Source organism: Bradysia coprophila (assembly GCF_014529535.1).
Source record: "Bradysia coprophila strain Holo2 chromosome IV unlocalized genomic scaffold, BU_Bcop_v1 contig_81, whole genome shotgun sequence".
Classification (NCBI taxonomy): domain Eukaryota; kingdom Metazoa; phylum Arthropoda; class Insecta; order Diptera; family Sciaridae; genus Bradysia; species Bradysia coprophila.
This window is the reverse complement of record NW_023503375.1, coordinates 4,873,939-4,884,873: the sequence shown is the minus strand read 5'-3', so window position 1 is coordinate 4,884,873 and position 10,935 is coordinate 4,873,939. Positions and strand designations below refer to the sequence as shown.

The following is a 10,935-nucleotide window of genomic DNA, read 5'->3' as shown; positions in this document are numbered from 1 at the left end:
TTTGATAAACTCACATCTAGTGAGATTTTTTCAGCACATGACCCAATTTTCCATACTCGCTCCCCTTTTGGGTCTAGTGCTGAAAAAAAACAACATTATACAACACTTGTAACACAACATACTATTTCATATGTGCGGTGTGATTATACTTATTTTCTCCACTCAAAAGACAATGATAAAATGACTTTTTGTTGACGTCTAACGACAGTTAGGTTGAAAAAATGTTTATTTTCTCGCTTTTTGGTTCGATATGGGAGAAAATAGACATTTTCACCACCGAACTGTCATCAGTCAGGGCGTTAACAAAATGTCATTTTCTAATTGCTTTTTCGATCCGCTCTTGCCAAAAAACTTCGCTATTATTGAAATTTCCTGTTTTTTCCTAGTTACTCGGTAAACAAATAACAATTGTTAGCTTATGTAAAACAGTTGGTCATTTAAACTTGTTGAGTTGCAAGAGTTGAATAATACAAATTTTATAACAACTGTCATCAGTGAAAGAGCGTTAACAAAACGCCATTTTCACTTCGCATTCGAGTCGAGAAAAAATGCTTTTCCCGCTGCATGGATGAAAGAGTTTCAACGCTCATGTCAATGAAGTAATGACGGATTTTCCGGGGTGCATTCGGCAAAAATCTTATTTTAACGGATTGTAGTGTGTATAGTGCAATCCAACAAATAGAGCAATTTTATTGCACCCGTAACACCAAAACTTTAAATCATCAAAGAGGAAAACCGAAATTACACCGATAACAGCCACGGCTTCTTCTACTTCTTCTTTTTATATCGTCTGGCACATAGTGATGGATTAATGACATTACAATAAATGAATCAGAAAAACCGAAACGAAACTTTTCAACTTCTTTTTTATTCGTACAGCTTCACTGAAATCTCCCTAAATAACATTTCCGATATCGTATTCGCAAAGCTTTATTGAAGTTTAGATTCTGTTTTTATGTAACTTTTGCTTATTGTTTGAGAAACTACAGTTGTTAAGAGGAGGAAAAAACTTTTTATATTACTTCCATTCAATGCAGTTATTTGAAGTAATAATCAGCACGAAAAATACCCCCACTGTGAAGGGTTTTGTATTAAAAAAAATTCGTTGAAGTTTTCTGCTTTTCCTTCTTCCTTTTTTTTGATTATTCAATTTCGGTATTGGGTACCAACTGTCCCCTTATTATTACGATCGAAACGAACGAAGAAATAGAAAAGAAACGGCAAAAATTTCCTATTTTCACATCTTTACTCTTCATCCCCGAATCGTATTATATTTACATTGACACTGAAATCGAGAGCCAATAGATGATAATTCCACGTTGCCGACCGAATCATATATATCCATTTTAAGAGAGGTGCTTAAAACAAATCATTAATTTATGTGCATAATTAATCAATCGAGAAAATTATGTGCTTTTCCATCGAAAATCGGTTTTCCTTCGACCTTCAAGAACTGGAGTCGGAGCACAATTTGGTGCACGGGTGAATGGTATAATATTCTTGTGGGAAAAATAGTAATTGGCTTTTACCATTTATATTAAATTATGGAAATGTAAAGCCGAATATCGAGAGCGCTTCCGGGGCTGGCTGTATTTGTACAAATTAGAATTGATGTGTGTGATGTGGGAAGGAATACTAAAAGTTCGAAAGTAATGATACATATAAATCAATCAAAATAATTGGAGCGTAAAGTTATCCTCCTTTAATTTCTCATTCATTTATCGATTGGACTTCGTTCCACAAAGACAAGAATACTTTAGCAAGAGAAAGAAAACGAGAATCGCCAGTTGCCAAATTTTTGAATTGTGACACTGAAGCTGGTCAATCGAGTTCTTCGGCATCAGCGTTCACTGCTGATACATCGAAACCGAAGCTGGAAGTTGGAAAAGATCGGAACTGCGTCATGATATATTCCTCTTCAGAGCTTTTTGTTGGATATCAGTTGTTTTGAAAGATGAGGGCGTGAAATTACTGACCTATGCAAAGACATAATTATAAGAACCAACTTCTGAAATCTAAGAAGTCTAGAAGGGAAGCAGAAATGAGTGTAAAACCTCAAAAATCCATCAGATCTTTCTCTGAGAAGAAGTTAAGCCATTAAGTTTTAGGAACGAACCTGCAACAACGTCGACAATCATAAATGTTTAAAAGGAAACAAAAATTGGTAAAAACTCTAAAGATTCTTGAGTTCTTGCTGTGGAAGCGATAGTGACGTTGCTGAAAATAATTTCCCGATAATCTTCCTGAATTGACTTCAGGAATGTAGTTCCTGCAAAAGAGCACTGAAATTGTAATGTTCTTTGTCGAGTCTGACCCTGTTTTAGTCTGTAGCTCGTCATAGTGATGAACGAGAGGTATTAATCACCAAAAACTCTATAACTTTGCTTGCGCGGCCAAAGCTCTAAAGTTCATACCCGAGAAGTTATCGAGGTGGGCAGAATTGTGCCCATTAATGCCTGAAACCTGTGAACTTTGCCAACGAAGTTTTTCCAGAAAAGTCATTTCTCCACGTTTCAGAAGATCATCCTGTTTCCAAATCTGCAATAAATTTTTTTTAACCAAACCCACGTCTTCATTCCCACAATTGAAACACTTCTTTCCAACTGCCCAACATTTATTTCACGGAACACCACAACCATCAGATCACATCGTCAAGAGAACGTCACACACTTCATCAACTTTTGCTCAAATTCTAATTTTTTTTAGAAGGTAAAGTTATCTTAGCAAAGCTACAGCACCCTCCAAAGGCACCTATTTCAGTATAACATCTTCATTTTTAAAGGTTGATGCTATTTGCACATTGTGCAAATAGTACCTTTATAATACTTTGGCTATTTGCACACGGTGCAAATAGTCACTTTATAATACTTTGGCTATTTGCACACGGTGCAAATAGTCTCTTTATAATACAGTTTCTATTTGCACTGTGTGCAAATAGCCAAAGTATTATGAAGAGAATATTTGCACACTAAAAGTAAGCTTCACTCACTTTGTTAATATTGTCTTTCGAAGAACTTTGTAAAAGTAAATATCACTCCTTTATCGTAGCATTTTGTAGAAGAAGTAACAGTCTTCATTGTTACATTTTGTAGAAGGAAGTATTACTCCTTAGGTTTTTACATTTTGTAAAAGGAAATATCACTTCCTTTTCGAAGCATTTTGTAGAATGAAGTATTACCACTTCATTGTTACATTCTGTAAAAGGAAATATCACTTCCTTTTCGAACCATTTTGTAGAAGGAGTTATACTCTTCATTGTTACATTTTTGTAAAAGGAAATGTCACTTCTTTATAGTAGCATTTTGTGGAAGGAGTAACACTCTTCATTGTTTTGTAAAAGGAAATATCACACCTTTTTCGAAGCATTTTGTAGAAGGAGTAATACCCTTCATTGTTACATTGTAAAAGGAAATGTTACTCCTTTTTCTGATGTACTGGGTAGATTTTGTAATAGGAGGCATCAATCTTTTCCGAAACATTTTGGTAACGTTGATTATTTATAGATTTAAAACAAAATAATTTATTGAAAGATACTTGCAAGCTGATTGACTTGTAATTTTTTTTAATCGTTGTAAATGTTCTTGCAGCCTTTTCAGTTGGCTGGCCGAATTATTATTTTTTTCATTTATGGCTTTTTCTAAACAATTTTCTTACCGAAATATATGTACACTTAAAAATATTTACTTTATATCACATTTTCGTTTTCAACAGATTCTACATAATTTCTAGATCCACAGATTTGACAGTCTTGATATTGAATGGTTTTTTGGTTTAAATCCCAGTAAACTGGTCGTTACATGTGTGCGACAAAAATTTCGACTGGGAAAAAATTCAAATATTTCATTCAATATAACATAAAACAAAAATGTGATAATACCTAATTTTTGATAGCTGTAATATGAAACTGTTTGAATAATATAAGTTACTAAAATTGACAATTTTCGGTTTCCGTGAAATAAATACAGTTTCTTCAGTGTGCAAATAGTCACTTTATAATATTTTGGCTATTTGCACACGGAAACTGTATTTTAAAGAGACTATTTGCACCGTGTGCAAATAGCCAAAGTATTATAAAATGACTATTTGCACCGTGTGCATCGAGCCTTTTCCATTTTTAAAGTGATGTTGCTCACTGTAGATGTCATCGACAACCCACATAACCCATGTTGGCCCGTAACTGCATGACCTCAGCTATACAATGATACCATGGTCGGTGCTGTGCCTCGTCACCTGTGGGACAAAAACAGGTAAGAAAATTGCAATTTTCAAATTTCTGTCACCTCCCACTGACACAGTAGAAGTAATTTTTTTTAAAAGTGGTTTTGGATTCTAGGGTTTAATTCGTATCTAGGCACATAAAAGTGTCTCCTTTAAAAAATCGGTCCGATTTCGATGGGCTCCGCTTCCGCTACGTTCATGATTATTGCAGACTATGATTATTGGTAAAGACCAACTAAATTTAACTTCCTACGGGGTTCGAATCGAAAAAGGAATTGGGGATTCTGACCCCACCCCGAGATCAGTTAAATTTTGTTCATTTTCACTCTCCTTTCACATTCAATATATGTGAATTTAGTGTTGCTGCTGTTGAGTGCTACGTCACACCCACACATGTGCTTTCGTTCGTTACCCTCATAGACCAGACGATTACGATTAATTTAATCACTGAGCCGTTTACTTACTTTTTGTTTGTTTTTACTATTTTTAGAACTTCCAGACAGTACAAACAAACGGACAGCAAAACAATTTGTAAACGTCTATTTAATGTTAGCTCGTTCCACAGCACTGACTACAAATTTAGTGAAATTCGGTAGGGGTCGGCTGAACAGGGTAGAACATTTTGTTAAACGGCAAACAGTTTTTGAAAAATCAGTTAGAACTTCTAGCAACTATAATTGGATTCTCTGGTACACGTTGTCTCATGCGTAAAAAACATTTTTTTTTGCTTTCGTATCAGACCGTAACTTGTGAATCAAACAGAACAATTAGAAGGTTAAACCCTCTGGTTCATTGTGTTAAAACTATTTGTAAATGACTCTACTGGGTCTTATTATTGATATCATCAGTCATCATTAGTTTATGAATGAAACGTTCAGTGATTCATGGCCACAGAAGAGCTTTCAAAGCTTTACCATCAATTCAACCGACATCATGAAATTGACGATAGTACTGACAATATTCATTGTAAGCTTACAACCAACGACGGTTTGTTGTCAACCGTCTGATGGAGTACATCTAATCAAGCAACTGAATGAATTTTTCCGTTTCGATCATAACATTTTCTTCACGGAATCCTCAATCGATGTCAGACATTGGATTCCATCGAATGCGCTTATCAAGTTTACACCACAAACGGTTTACACCTTCGACGACGAATTCTCGGAACAGGTAGCATTAAAGGTGATACCCAGCAAAAATACATTTCTTGTAGTCGTCGTTGAGCGTTTAAAATTTGAAAATGACTCGCAATTATTGGCTCAGGTAAAAGTCATTCGAAAGCTTGACATGAATGTGAAAATTGGCGTTTTTATCGCTCGCCAAATCCCTACCATGGACATCGTTCAGAAATTATTCCGATGGAGTTGGACTGTTGGTATTGTGAATATTTTCAGTGCATTTCGTTTGGATGCCGACGACAGGGTCTCATCATTCAACGTTTTCATTTACGATCCTTTCGGAACATGTGACTTGATTAATGTGACAAGAAGTGAATCTCTTCAGGACTATTTTCCAGTTAGAGTGTTAAATTATCGCAAAAGTCGAATCGCCGTAGATCCGAGGCTGATAGACGTGATAGAGGATTACAACATAATCTTCTGGGATACCGATCTACTTGTGTGTAACGCATCCGATAAACCTTTGTGGAACACAGACGACTATTTTCCGTATGAGATCGACGAAAACAATTTTCTAGGATTTCTGTATCCACATGAACAGTATGAGATCAATGTTATTGTTCCGCATGCACAACCGTATTCTGATTTTGTGGTTTATTTACAAAATGGAACGTGGACGCTTCTTTTCATTTACGCTGGGATTGTGATTGCGTTGTCTTCGATTTTACTGGTCGTGACTGGCTATTTGCAGAAAAAACAGATTTTACTTTTCCGAAGTGTGATCGATGTGGTGAATCTCCTGATGAACGATAACACCGGCATTAGATATCGAAACCTTCATCTCGCAGATTCTTTCGTCATTGTGCCATTGACTTTCGCTGGCCTAATTGTAATGAATGGGATTTTGTCAAACTTCCACAGTTACATCATGTCGCCAATTTACCAACCGCAAATCAACACACTTGAGGATCTGTACACGTCCTCAGTACCTATTTTAGCTCCTCCCTCCTATAACAAAGATGGTCTTGTTGATTTAATGGAGGAATGCACGAATTATGATGGATGGAGTGACAGAGTTATAGTGGGGGAAATTGTCAGATTCAACGGTTCGATCGCATTTTTCGACGATAGCTCTGCAGCATATATATTGCTGGAAGTGCAGAAACGGCTGGGATTGAAAGCGTATCATTTGTTAGGCGGACAGATTTTTCGAAAATTCTTGGTGTCATATTATGTCGGTCCAGATTTTCCTTTTACTGAGCCTTCAAACGATCTACTTCACCGATTGGCTGGAGCAGGATTAATTGATAAGTGGGTGAATGAACGAAATGATGCATTAGTCAGACACTGGGAAAAAAATCTTAATCCTCAAATCAGCAATGGATCGGATATTGGTGACTTTGCTGTGCCGAATGTTGTTTGGTGCGGTTGGATTGCAAGCGTGATTGTCTTTATTTGGGAACTGACTTGGAGTCACGTTGAAGTGTATAAATTCAAAAATTTAATGAGAAACTTTCGTTGCACCAAACAACCAACAAACGCTCGTGTTTTATAGGGGGATTCTTTCGATTTTCGACACTGACAAAAAAGAGTTGAAAATCTTACCTGTCGCAGGTAATTTTGTCTCCAGGTAATCTATGTTATCTATGTTTCTGTGTAGAGCTGCAGCTGTGACAGCTATTGTAGGTTACCCTTACAAAGTCACCTGCAACAGTTATAACATTTTCAACACTTTTTTGTCAGTGGACTTCGGACCACTTTCCATTTTTTTCGCCATTAAAGATGAGTGGACCTGATCATCAAAAACCTAGGGTCAGGTCAGGGCCAACAGAGTAATTGATTTTAATCTAATCATCAAGTTAATAAATAAATCTTTGTAATGGAGCTTAAAACTACTTTATAAATCCGCATACATCAACAGGAGCAACGTATTAAGGTATAAGTTATAGCATTAGGACATTTCACTGTTACTTATCTTTAAGGTAATAGGTCGGTTAAGGTAATACAAAAAAAAATGCTGAAGTTTGACTCGACTTTGATGTAAAGCCCTAGGGGCCATTCATAAAGTGCGCACGTCGTCATACCACCGCACGATTCTTCTTAACAAAAATAAAGTTTCTCTGAAGGTTACCCAAAAAATGACTTCTGGGCAGCTGGCAACTCATGTATACGAATTTTTCAATTTTTTCCCAGATCAATAAAAGATACTTAGCTCTAGGGTTACTAGTTCCAGTGTTCCTGTTCAGAATTTTTACCACTTCTTCCCCTCTCCTTGATTTCGGTTCAAGGATTATGGAAAGTTCCATATTTGGGATGTTATTGACGATTTTCCCTAAGAAGATTTCAATTTACTTTTTACGAAAGCTTTTTCGTATATGACAAACTTATTTTATTGGCAGCTGTCAAAAGAGGTGACAGAAGGAAAAGCTAAATATACGGAAATCACACATTTTTGATTCGTTATCGACTGTAGCACTTCTTTGTTTTAGACTCTAGACATTTATTACGTTTTTGGCCATTTTCTCGGCTAACATTTGGAATTTTAACAAGTTGGCCAAAGAGGTCGGTTCCTAAAAATAAGTGACGGCTTCATGGTCCACTGTATGTCCTATTCTAAAACTAGAGATCTGCTGGAAATTCAGACGATTTATATGGTTTTTCCTATACGAACTGACCTGCTCTTACCTCAACCATCAAAAGCAAAGCAGAAAACTGTGACAAAAAATGTGTTCTAAAACTTTTCACGGCAAACAATATGGAAAACATAGCTAACGCCGACCCGTACGAAACACCTATTCGTATCAAAAGCCTTTAATGTGAAACTCTTCATTTCTCTTACTTCATTTTCTTCTCTGCTGAAAAACTATTCTCCCTTTAAAATCACTTACATTATCCACTCTTTGCCTTGTTATCATATACAACTAAATTGCCGGAGGCAATATAGACAGCCCCGTACGAAGTCAAATTTCATAAATTCCTATTTAAACAGCTATATACCGCTATATTTACCTATATTTCACTATAAATAAACATTTCACAGAGGAATATGCTATTATATAGCTCTATATGCCTGTATATAGCTCAATATAGCTGTATATAGGTATATTTAGATGTCCGTATATGGAATCTTTGAAACCCCACACACAACAAATTATTTCCATGTTAACAGAAACTCTCTAAGTATCATTTTTCCCAAGATATTTCTATTTTACTAAAATCCAATATGGCCGCCGGCAGCCATTTTGTTAGGAGACCGGAAATAGTACCGACGATTTACATTCGTTAATACCTTTCAAACAAAAAAAAAAATCATGAAATTCGGTCAAAATTTACTCGAGATATTGTCAAAATACACCACGTTCACTGTACTTCCGAGTAGCCAGATAAGAGCTCACTCCAAGAGACCTAGCTCACGCTCCGGAGAACATAATTTCATAAATTTTTTTTCCCTGATTGGTACGGTCAATACCTATCTAATAAAGCTAAAACAGACGAAATATGTTCAAATGTGGCGGACCTACAAGCAAAAACTGCTTGCCGCCCTGTGCCTGTTCCACACCAAGGGGTCTAACTCACGAGTCGGTCATCCGATTTCCATAAACTTTTTTTTTGTCGATCGGTATTGTAAATACCTTTTATTTGACGTATCACTTACAAGTTTAACGTTTAAATGTCCGGAGATATCTTCGAAAAACCGTAAAGCACTTATTGGGCCACAGCTCGGGAGGGGTCGATCCAAAATCACTCATCTTCGAACTTAGCCTGTCTTTTGACATTACCAAACGGGAAAAAAAAAGAATTTTCAAAATCGGATGCGTTTTACTCAAGTTATCGTGCAGACAGACAGACGGACAGACGGACAGACGGACAGACGGACATTTTTTTTTCGCGGATTTGGCATCTCTAGACAACCACAATAGGTTTCCCCTTACTCAGGGAGTCCAATTCGACGTGTTACAAACGTATGCGTAAACCTATAAGACCCCAGTACTTCGTACGGGTCTAAAAAGAAAAACAACAAAGAGTTTAAACGTAATATTTATTCCGGAGCGATAGCGGAGGACTTGACGCAGTCTAACCCTCAAAAAAAGAACGAAGAAATCAAAATCTTTCAACTTACTCTGTTTCCATCTGTCTATCTATCTATGACGGGCTATCTCGGAAAGTAGTCAGCCAATCTCCATGAATTTTTGCAGGAGCCTCAGGTTGAACATAAAAATGAAAATGTGATACGCTATTACCCCAGGAAAAATCAGAATTTCGTTTTATTGGCATCGAAGTAGCTTCTGAGTGTGGTTTTTGAGGGTCGTGAACACGTTTTCTGCTGTAGCTCAGCTGTATTGAAACCTTCAGAGGCGTGCGACCCATCAAATGAAAGGTATTCGCTACACGAATCAAACAAAAATAATGAGAAAAATCGGTGCTGATCCGGTTGAGCCAGAGTGGTCAGAGTGACCACATTTTGAGCTACTCGAGCGTAGGATGAAAGGACTAATATTTCTTGGGTTATGAGAGATAGAAAGTTACTTTCTTCTGCAAAGTCTCAGAGTTTCACGAGTGAAACATCCTGGCATATGTGAAAAATGTTAAAAATTGGAAAATTTGGAAAATTGGTGAGTCAATTACGTTTTTAGAGGTATTTCTTGAATGGTGGCAGATAGAGAGTTAATTTCTCGACAAAGTATTAAAGAATTAAGTGGGTCAATTACGTTTTTAGAGATATTTCTTGAATGGTGACAGATATAGACTTACTTTCTTCGGCAAGGTAGTAGGGAAAGTTGTGGCGATCATTTTGATGAATAAAACGTAGGGTCGTCGAGGCGGGGAAAAGGATATCTGCTTCGAAAAGTGGCAGATGTTCAGTAACAGACCTACAAGAAAATTTATCTGCCACATGCGACGCAAATTTTTTTGGTAATTTTTTTTTTTGTTTTCAGTCAACTTTTTTTTAGTAAAAATTATTTGGCAGATGATGAGGAAAACGGCAGCTTGTATAATGGGGTGTAAAATTTAATTTTTGCGTAAGGAAGCTGAAAGCGTCAACTCTAGCGATATCAGTCATTTTAGAAATTGTACTACAAAGACTGGCGTCTCACTTTTCTCGTAGAGATATTGTTGGGATTCAATTTATTCATTTAATTTATTACATCATTCCATTTACAATAAAATTCATAAAACAAATTTATCGAAAACACATTTCTTTCTCCAATAATAAACGTTAAACCATGTGCACCAAGCCTTCATTGAGTGTGAGACAAATTACAATCGCCATTCGATGAAATAAATCAGAATCGTTCAAGCCGATGATCGGAGACAGTTCCAAAGCCGATAGCCTTAGCTAGCACCACACCTTTAAATCCTTCATGCCACGTCATTTCTAAACGGTATCTTCCAGAGGGGACAAATTGTTGTGGTGCCAGCCAATGCGCAGATAAATTGGAATTTTTTATGAAGTACTTTCCGGCTGGCCATGGACATGCTTGATTTATGTTGGTAGATGTCAGATTCAGAATCAATGGAATTAGTCTACCCAAAACGAAATTCCCAACATTCCCTCTCATATGTCCACAATAGTCTTCCACCACATCGATGAATTGTT

The 10,935-nt window shown here is 36.6% G+C and overlaps 1 long non-coding RNA gene across 1 annotated transcript in view; it reads left to right on the top strand.

Annotated features, from left to right (window-relative positions):
- Positions 1 to 10,935, top strand: part of LOC119072287 — a 381,328-nt gene that overhangs the window by 153,796 nt on the left and 216,597 nt on the right. The window lies entirely within an intron of this gene.